At 43.6% G+C, this 9,862-nt stretch overlaps 1 long non-coding RNA gene across 2 annotated transcripts; it reads left to right on the forward strand.

The window, feature by feature from the left end:
• The first annotated feature begins 14 nt into the window (after window positions 1-14).
• LOC135099502 (uncharacterized) lies at window positions 15-9,499 on the forward strand. Of its 2 annotated transcripts, XR_010268049.1 has the most exons (7): window positions 15-680; window positions 882-1,051; window positions 1,213-1,476; window positions 2,680-2,936; window positions 6,012-6,181; window positions 6,844-6,936; window positions 7,797-9,499. It is a non-coding gene; the product is annotated as an uncharacterized LOC135099502 (long non-coding RNA). The 2 variants fall into 2 exon arrangements; XR_010268048.1 differs by having other exon boundaries at window positions 15-1,051.
• The last annotated feature ends 363 nt before the right edge of the window (window positions 9,500-9,862 follow it).

Consider the following 9,862-nt stretch of genomic DNA (forward strand, 5'->3'; position numbering starts at 1 on the left):
TTCGCTGAGTACGACGATGCTGAGTTACTGAAAAGATTCAGATTGGACCGTGCTGGTATTGTTGCAGTGACTGATATAGTGAGAGACAAGCTGCAAAGTAAAACTGAAAGAAATAGAGCCTTGACCCCTGAGATGGTGGCCATCACATTACGATATTTAGCCACAGGAAAAATGCAACAGTGCAGTTGTGATGATTTTGGAACAACGCAGCCCACTATCAGCCGTGCAATATCACAGACGATTGATGCACTGGCTGACCCAGAAGTAATCTGCCAGTTCGTGGCTTTCCCTCACACCCAGCGTGAAGTGCAGCAAAAACAGGCAGAGTTCATGCAAGTAACTCAGTTTCCCGGTGTTGTGGGAGTGATTGATGGCACTCATATAAGAATTGTGTCTCCTCATGTCGATGAACATGTATATGTGAACAGGAAACGCTATCACAGCATAAATGTGCAAGTAGTATTTGATGCTCACTATAAGATTCTTGACATTGTGGCAAGGTGGCCTGGCTCAGTCAACGATGCAAGAATACTAGATAAGTCAGCACTCAAACTGATGTTTGAGGAACAACATGTACCTGCAGGATGCTACCTTCCCGGGGACAGTGGCTATCCCTGTAAGCAGTGGCTCCTCACTCCTTACCTTCGCCCTCAAACTGTTGCACAAGCTAATTATAACAGGTGGGTTTATTTGTAAATAGTGTTCTGTTAGGTTTAGATATGCTTTGAACGAATCTAGTAGCTTTCTCCCCAGGGCCGCCCTCCCGCGTGTGCCCGCAGCCCCTACAAGAACCGGTCCCTGCCCCCCTTTGGGCACGCTCTCCTCCCAAGGCTAAGTCCCCGGGGCGTGGCCGCCCAAACTAACCCCCCTCCTCCCAACAGTTCCAGTACCTTACGATGCAGCCGAGGGGACTGACGCCACCACCACCACTGCCACCACCGCCACAACAAGGGTTATTCAAATGGGGAACATGCTTCAGGTGTTGCCCCAAGATGCCTCAGCCCCGCAGCCCCACTTCCCCATGATAGTGCAGGCAGGGAATGTCATACAGGTGAGAGAGAGAGAGAGAGAGAGAGAGAGAGAGAGAGAGAGAAAGTTTTTTACATACAGAAAGGAGAGACAGAGATAGAAAATCAATCTTACTACTACTACTACTACTACTACTACTACTACTACTACTACTACTACTTCTGAGCACCTCCTTCCTCTCAGGTTGTTCCAGCTGACAACACGCAGGTATTAGGGGCAGAAGTCGTTGGAGTTGGTCGGGTCATGCAAGTGGTCGGAGTCCCAGGCTTTCCCCCGACCCCAGCCCCAGACCCCTGCCCCAGCCACCCCTCTCCCTGTGACCCCTGCCCAGTCATCCCTCACCCCCTCCTGCCCCCCTGCGGTGCTGCCAGCGGGGGTGATGGGAGGTGGAGGTGGGCCACACACACCTGGGTTAGCTGTGGCTTGGCTTATCTCCCTCCTCAGCAGGTGAGAGAGAGAGAGAGTGTATATACATCTGTTGTTATTGTATTTATTTGTCTATATTTTCCTTACAGAGTGATTGATTGATTAAATGATATATATTGGTGTTAATATATACAGACAGACTGGTATATAGACATTCTGATATGTGATGGCCAGTCCATGGAGCACAAGGTCTTTGTGGACTAATGAATATTTTACACTAAGGTTTAAGACCAGTGTTTTATTCAGCTATCATGAAAAAAAAAAGAAAAAGACAGTACATAATTATTTAGTAAGTAATTCATAACTTTAACCCAATCAAATTATAGATACATGCATAAAAGAATTATATCAATAACAAAAGTAAATAATAATAATAATAATAATAATAATAACTATTACAAATTACAAACAATTACATATGTTTATAATAGTAGAGCTGATTACAATTTGAAAACTAATAAATACAATGAATAATTACTTGTTAAGTGTTGTTTTATCAGTAATTTAAAGGAATGTAATGGTTTGTTTTTAACTGTGTCCGAGAGCCGGGTCCAGTGCTTGGTTCCTCGTGAGACGACACTCTGTTGGGCACGGGAGGTTCAGCAGAAGGGTGTCCTCAAGTTACCTGTCTGTCTTAACTGAATATCATGAGCCCGTGTCTCTTGTGTTTGTATTAAGAGCTTTGTATACAAACGCCAAGGTCTGGAATACAGTAATGTCTCCAGTTTCTAGGAGTTTAAGATCCACTGCTATGTTCGGACTTGTTACTGTTTGTCTTATTCCAAATTAGCTTTTTTGGGGCAAGAAATAGTTTATGAGTGTAGGTTGCACTAGGAGGAGAGAGAGAGAGAGAGAGAGAGAGAGAGAGAGAGAGAGAGAGAGAGAGAGAGAGAGAGAGAGAGAGAGAGAGAGAGAGAGAGAGAGAGAGAGAGAGAGAGAGAGAGAGAGAGAATGTTTGATATTATTATTATTATTATTATTATTATTATTATTATTATTATTATTATTATTATTATTATTATTATTATTATTATTATTATTACTGCTACATATCTCTCTCTCTCTCTCTCTCTCTCTCTCTCTCTCTCTCTCTCTCTCTCTCTCTCTCTCTCTCTCTCTCTCTCTCTCTCTCTCTCTCTCTCTCTCTCTTACAATAATAGTTTTACCCTTCTCTCTCATCCTCTCTCCCACTTCCACTCACTCACTCTCTCCCTCCTTTTGCAGCAAATCCCGAGGATCAACGAGGACATGGTGGACCCAGAGATTGCAGCAGCAGCAAGAGAGAGAGAGAGAAGCAAGAGAGGAGGGAGAGGAAGGAGAGGAGGAGGAGAGAGAGGGAGGCCAGGAGGGAGGCACGTCAGAGAGAGAGGGAGAGGAAGAGGTTGATTCTGTTACAACAACAACTGCAACAACAACAACAGTTAGTCAGTGAGGAGGGGGAGGGGCCGTCCTCTGATGCTGAGGATGAGGTATTGTTCAGGGTAAGTAGTAGTAGTAATGCATCATTTTTAAACTTTCCGAGATAATCTTATTTCAACAGGTAGAGATGAAAAAGTCCTCTAACTGACAAAAAAAACATTATCTATTTATTTTGTTATGTAGGCCAGCCAGCCGTGGGGGGGACAAAACTTCAATAAAAGAGACTCTCTGAGGTGTGGCTCCCCAAAATAGAATTGCAAATGGTAGCCAGAATTTACATGAATACTGGAGGGTGCTGTCAGGCCAAACCAGCTCCCCATCTGTGCCTATGCAGTGTCTGGCCAGCCACTAGTGTGTTTTGGGGGCTCAGACCAGCAGATTCCCACTGTTTATTCACTGTTTGTGTTGATGCAGTGTCTGGCCAGCCACTTGTGTGTTTTGGGGGCTCAGACCAGCAGATTCCCAGTGTTTATTCACTGTTTGTGTTGATGCAGTGTCTGGCCAGCCACTTGTGTGTTTTGGGGGCTCAGACCAGCAGATTCCCAGTGTTTATTCACTGTTTGTGTTGATTTAGTGTTTGGCCAGCCACTTGTGTGTTTTGGGGGCTCAGACCAGCAGATTCCCACTGTTTATTCACTGTTTGTGTTGATCTAGTGTTTGGCCAGCCACTTGTGTGTATGTAGGGGACTCAGACCAGCAGATTCCCACTGTTTATCCACTGTTTGTGTTGATGCAGTGTTTGGCCAGCCACTTGTGTGTTTTGGGGGCTCAGACCAGCAGATTCCTACTATTTATCCACTGTTTGTGTTGATCTAGTGTTTGGCCAGCCACTTGTGTCTATGTAGGGGATTCAGACCAGCAGATTCCCACTGTTTATCCACTGTTTGTGTTGATCTAGTGTTTGGCCAGCCAGTTGTGTGTTTTGGGGGCTCAGACCAGCAGATTCCCACTGTTTATTCACTGTTTGTGTTGATCTAGTGTTTGGCCAGCCACTTGTGTGTTTTGGGGGCTCAGACCAGCAGATTCTCACTGTTTATTCACTGTTTGTGTTGATCTAGTGTTTGGCCAGCCACTTGTGTGTATGTAGGGGACTCAGACCAGCAGATTCCCACTGTTTATCCATTGTTTGTGTTGATGCAGTGTTTAGCCAGCCACTTGTGTGTATGTAGGGGACTCAGACCAGCAGATTCCCACTGTTTATCCACTGTTTGTGTTGATGCAGTGTTTGGCCAGCCACTTGTGTGTATGTAGGGGACTCAGACCAGCAGATTCCCACTGTTTATTCACTGTTTGTGTTGATGCAGTATTTGGCCAGCCACTTGTGTGTATGTAGCGGACTCAGACCAGCAGATTCCCACTGTTTATCCACTGTTTGTGTTGATGCAGTGTTTGGCCAGCCACTTGTGTGTTTTGGGGGCTCAGACCAGCAGATTCCTACTATTTATCCACTGTTTGTGTTGATCTAGTGTTTGGCCAGCCACTTGTGTTTATGTAGGGGACTCAGACCAGCAGATTCCCACTGTTTATCCACTGTTTGTGTTGATCTAGTGTTTGGCCAGCCATTTGTGTGTTTTGGGGGCTCAGACCAGCAGATTCCCACTGTTTATTCACTGTTTGTGTTGATCTAGTGTTTGGCCAGCCACTAGTGTGTTTTGGGGGCTCAGACCAGCAGATTCTCACTGTTTATTCACTGTTTGTGTTGATCTAGTGTTTGGCCAGCCACTTGTGTGTATGTAGGGGACTCAGACCAGCAGATTCCCACTGTTTATTCACTGTTTGTGTTGATGCAGTATTTGGCCAGCCACTTGTGTGTATGTAGCGGACTCAGACCAGCAGATTCCCACTGTTTATCCACTGTTTGTGTTGATGCAGTGTTTGGCCAGCCACTTGTGTGTTTTGGGGGCTCAGACCAGCAGATTCCTACTATTTATCCACTGTTTGTGTTGATCTAGTGTTTGGCCAGCCACTTGTGTTTATGTAGGGGACTCAGACCAGCAGATTCCCACTGTTTATCCACTGTTTGTGTTGATCTAGTGTTTGGCCAGCCACTTGTGTGTATGTAGGGGACTCAGACCAGCAGATTCCCACTGTTTATTCACTGTTTGTGTTGATCTAGTGTTTGGCCAGCCACTTGTGTGTATGTAGGGGACTCAGACCAGCAGATTCCCACTGTTTATCCATTGTTTGTGTTGATGCAGTGTTTGGCCAGCCACTTGTGTGTATGTAGGGGACTCAGACCAGCAGATTCCCACTGTTTATCCACTGTTTGTGTTGATGCAGTGTTTGGCCAGCCACTTGTGTGTATGTAGGGGACTCAGACCAGCAGATTCCCACTGTTTATTCACTGTTTGTGTTGATGCAGTGTTTGGCCAGCCACTTGTGTGTATGTAGGGGACTCAGACCAGCAGATTCCCACTGTTTATCCACTGTTTGTGTTGATGCAGTGTTTGGCCAACCACTTGTGTGTTTTGGGGGCTCAGACCAGCAGATTCCTACTATTTATCCACTGTTTGTGTTGATCTAGTGTTTGGCCAGCCACTTGTGTTTATGTAGGGGACTCAGACCAGCAGATTCCCACTGTTTATCCACTGTTTGTGTTGATCTAGTGTTTGGCCAGCCACTTGTGTGTTTTGGGGGCTCAGACCAGCAGATTCCCACTGTTTATTCACTGTTTGTGTTGATCTAGTGTTTGGCCAGCCACTAGTGTGTTTTGGGGGCTCAGACCAGCAGATTCTCACTGTTTATTCACTGTTTGTGTTGATGCAGTGTTTGGCCAGCCACTTGTGTGTATGTAGGGGACTCAGACCAGCAGATTCCCACTGTTTATCCATTGTTTGTGTTGATGCAGTGTTTGGCCAGCCACTTGTGTGTATGTAGGGGACTGAGACAAGTTTATTTAATGTTCAGTGACCCGTTTGCAGGCACAGGGGTGTTGACGAGCTGGGTGTGCAGGAGACAGACAATTACAAAGGTTTACAGTTCAAATGGTACATGTATCTTCAAAATACAGATAATAAGTAGATAAATATTGAAATTAATATAGAGTACCATTCTTTATTTAACACTTAACCAAACTTAACCAACATACACACACACGCTAACTCAGACAGTTCCCTAACTACCTTACCATCCCGCAGGAGGCCATGTCGGAGGTGCCGGTGGTGGGGTCGCCAGTTCCGGAGTACGAGGTGGAGGAGGAAAAGGAAGAGGAGGACGAGGAGGAGGCACGGATAAGGAAGAAGAAAAGATTATTACCTGTAGCCCTCCCTCCAGCTGATAAGGGGATATTAAGGAGCCCTTCCTACAGGTGTGTCTGTCTACCTGTGTGTCTCTTTCTATCTCTCCTTTTCATTTTTCCAGTTTCCCATTATTTTCTCCACCCTCTCACTGTCTTTTCTCAGCCTCTCACAACCTATCACACCCTCTCCCAGCTATTCACAGCCACTCACAGCCTCTCTCTCTCACTCTATCTCATTCCCAGTGTATCCAGACCATTCCAGACACACCCCAAACTGTCCCCAAGACTTCCAGTCCATCCCAACTTCTCACAGCCTCTTCCAGCCTTTCACAGCCTCTCTCTCTCTCTCTCTCTCTCTCTCTCTCTCTCTCTCTCTCTCTCTCTCTCTCTCTCTCTCTCTCTCTCTCTCTCTCTCTCTCTCTCTCTCTCTCTCTCTCTCTCTCTCTCTCTCTCTCTCTCTCTCTCTCTCTCTCTCTCTCTCTCTCTCTCTCTCTCTCTCTCTCTCATTCCCAATGTATCCAGACCATCCCAGACTCACCCCAAACCATCTCCAAGACTCCCCTTCTCTCTTCCTCTCCTCTCCCTCTCTCTCCCTCCCCTCTCTCACTCTCCTAACTCTCCCCAGGAGAGTCCCCAGTGGTGAGCAGATGGTGATGCTGGAGATGATACTGGCATATTGAGTATTATAATTAGCCATAAACACTTGCTTGCTTACTTTCATGTCTACACAGGTTCGTTCGATGCAAGGAGTTGGCACAGGAGGCGTCCGAGGCTGTGTAGAGCGGCCGTCTGAACCTGGTGCCACAGCTTACTATGTTCAACAGGTGCGTGTGTGTGTGTGTGTGTGTGTGTGTGTGTGTGTGTGTGTGTGTGTGTTTTGTGTGGTCATTTCACTATCTATCTATCTGTTTAGTTTGTCTCCATCTGTCTGTCTTTCTGTCATTGGTCTGTCTGTCTGTCTGTGTATTGCAATGATTTTTCAGTTATGTATTTTATTTTTTATTCTTGTGTACTTGTGTCTGTCTGTATGTATGTATGTATCAGTCAGTGAGTCAGTCAGTCAGTCACTCAGTTAGTCAGTTAGTCAGTCATTCAGTCAGTCAGTTAGTCAGTCATTCAGTCAGTTAGTGAGTTAGTCAGTTAGTCAGTCTGTCAGTCACTCACACAGTGTTAATCCTCCTCTTCCTCCTCCTCCTCCTCCTCCTCCTCCTCCTCCTCCTCCTCCTCCTCCTCCTCCTCCTCCTCCTCCTCCTCCTCCTCCTCCTCCTCCTCCTCCTCCTCCTCCTCCTCCTCCTCCTCCTCCTCCTCCTCCTCCTCCTCCTCCTCCTCCTCCTCCTCCTGTTCCCCACCACCCCTGCCGAGAGGTGAGTGTATGTACGTGTGTGTGTGTGTGTGTGTGTGTGTGTGTGTAGTAATAATAGTAATGCTATGTACATATATAAATACTGTTAATATTATTGATAAAAAATATTGATGATGATGATGATGATGATTCAGTGGTGATTATGAAAATGTGCATTACAATATAGGGTAGATATTATTGTTATTACCTGTGTGTGTGTGTGTGTGTGTGTGTGTGTGTGTGTGTGTGTGTGTGTGTGTGTGTGTGTGTGTGTGTGAGGAATAATTGAATAATTGAATAATTGATGCTCTCTCCTTTGCTATTCATTATATACATGGACAGATGCCTGAAGGAAGTGTGTGTAAGGGAGGATAAAGAGATCATGCTGGCCTATGCAGACGATGTCGCTGTCGTGACAGGAAGCCAACAAGATCTTCAAGAGGCCATGACAAGATGGAATGATGTTTTAAATAGGGAAGGAATGAGAATGAACAAACAAAAAACTTATTTACTAGTGGACAAGCAACAAGTGATGGTGTGGCTCTGAGCCACTGTAGTAGGGATGTTATGGTTTAAGTGTAGGAAGTTGCAAATGCTCACCTAACAATTGCACCTTAGTAGAAAAACACAAACAGGAAGTTTATGCAAGTTTTTATCCTTATATAAAATGTTGTATTGCATCAAACCTCCATACATTACTGTCTCTATCCAGTATGAGACCGGTGTTCAGGAAGCACAAGCATGTGCTGAATAACAAGAAGCCGGCATTGGTGAAGGTGACAACATTTCATCTATTTATACATACTTTTTATTATTAAAGCTTATCTTATAATTATTTCTGAAGAGATTGACTAATTTTTGTAGTATTTATGACTTAGAACTATGATAAAGCTATGAATTGATATAATTCCTGATTTGTTTTATCTTTTCATTATCCTTCCTTTGTTAATTGAGCATTTTATATTACTTAGCTTAAAAATGCAAGAACGGTTCAGAAGTATCCAACCTTGGGCTAAGGGCCAAAATTATGGTATCATTCAAAATGTCCTTCAAAGAAAGCCCTCTGTAATCCAACACACTTAGCCCATTAATCCTTCCATTTCTCATCAATTTGTTCAACATTCATATTTTTCCCTTATAGGGTTGAACAATTTTCATGGGTTCAGAGCAAAAGGCTTCCTCATTCCTCCCCAAGGTATTCTCGGATGGTAAGCAGGTTTGACTCTGGAGCAAACCTGACCAAGGGCTACTGCCCAAGGCTACAGAGGTTCCTCTCCCTGAGGCTGAATGCACCATGTGAGATGGTTCTGTTATGTGGATGAATGTCATGGTGGATAGCAGTGCCACCACATTCCTACAATCATCCATCACTCCACTGCTCAAACGCTTCTGCAACCAATGATAGGTATGCTGCCACATTCTGCATGGTCTCCTTGGCTCTCAGATAAGGATACTGTCAACAGGTTTGGGATTGCCAAAAAATCATAAGGAGCTATGTCTGAAAAGTCCAGAGAGAGAGAGAGAGAGAAAGAATGAGCAAGAGAAAGAGTAGGATGAAGCAAAGGAAGAGTCAAGAGGGAGGAAGAGAGAGTAGGACAAGAAAAAACAGAACAAATAAATCCCCTACACGTCTTGTCTCCATTCACACAAGCCATGAAAAGCTTGTCCATCCCTGAGTGCTCAGAAGCAGTGTTCCACTGATGATGTGGAAACTTGAGACACCCAATCATTTAATGGGCTTTAGTAGGTTTTGTCACCAGTCTTCTGTGTGTCACTGACTACATTTTGAAATTTTTATCTGTTCTATTTAATTTTGTGTGTATGTACACAATGTTTATGGTCAATAAACTATTTATAAAACTATTTATCTGTGTGAGTAAGATAAAAGCAGTTATTGTTATTATTATTATTATTATTATTATTATTATTATTATTATTATTATTACACATTTTCCTCCTTGTATTTAAATATTATTATTATTATTATTATTATTATTATTATTATCATGAATTGTTCTTGTTTATAAATAAAATACTGTAACTGATTATTATTTTTTTTATCATTCATTTAGACTCTCTCTCTCTCTCTCTCTCTCTCTCTCTCTCTCTCTCTCTCTCTCTCTCTCTCTCTCTCTCTCTCTCTCTCTCTCTCTCATAAAATGACTGGTGAGGAACTCTAATAATTAAAGTGCTAAAAAATCCATTAAACTACGAGAAATAAGACAAATAATTAATGACACACCTAATAACACAAACAAGGAGTAATAAACAAAACTTAAGCCAGAAAACACGAAAAGATAAAACTATCATATAAAGAAATACGAAGTTAAAAAAAAAATCATGAATATCAAATAAATAACTCACATATAATCAATAAACACGTAAGGAACAGTAAATAAACAATTAAG

The sequence above is a fragment of the Scylla paramamosain genome, unplaced genomic scaffold (assembly GCF_035594125.1).
Source record: "Scylla paramamosain isolate STU-SP2022 unplaced genomic scaffold, ASM3559412v1 Contig138, whole genome shotgun sequence".
Classification (NCBI taxonomy): Eukaryota; Metazoa; Arthropoda; class Malacostraca; order Decapoda; family Portunidae; genus Scylla; species Scylla paramamosain.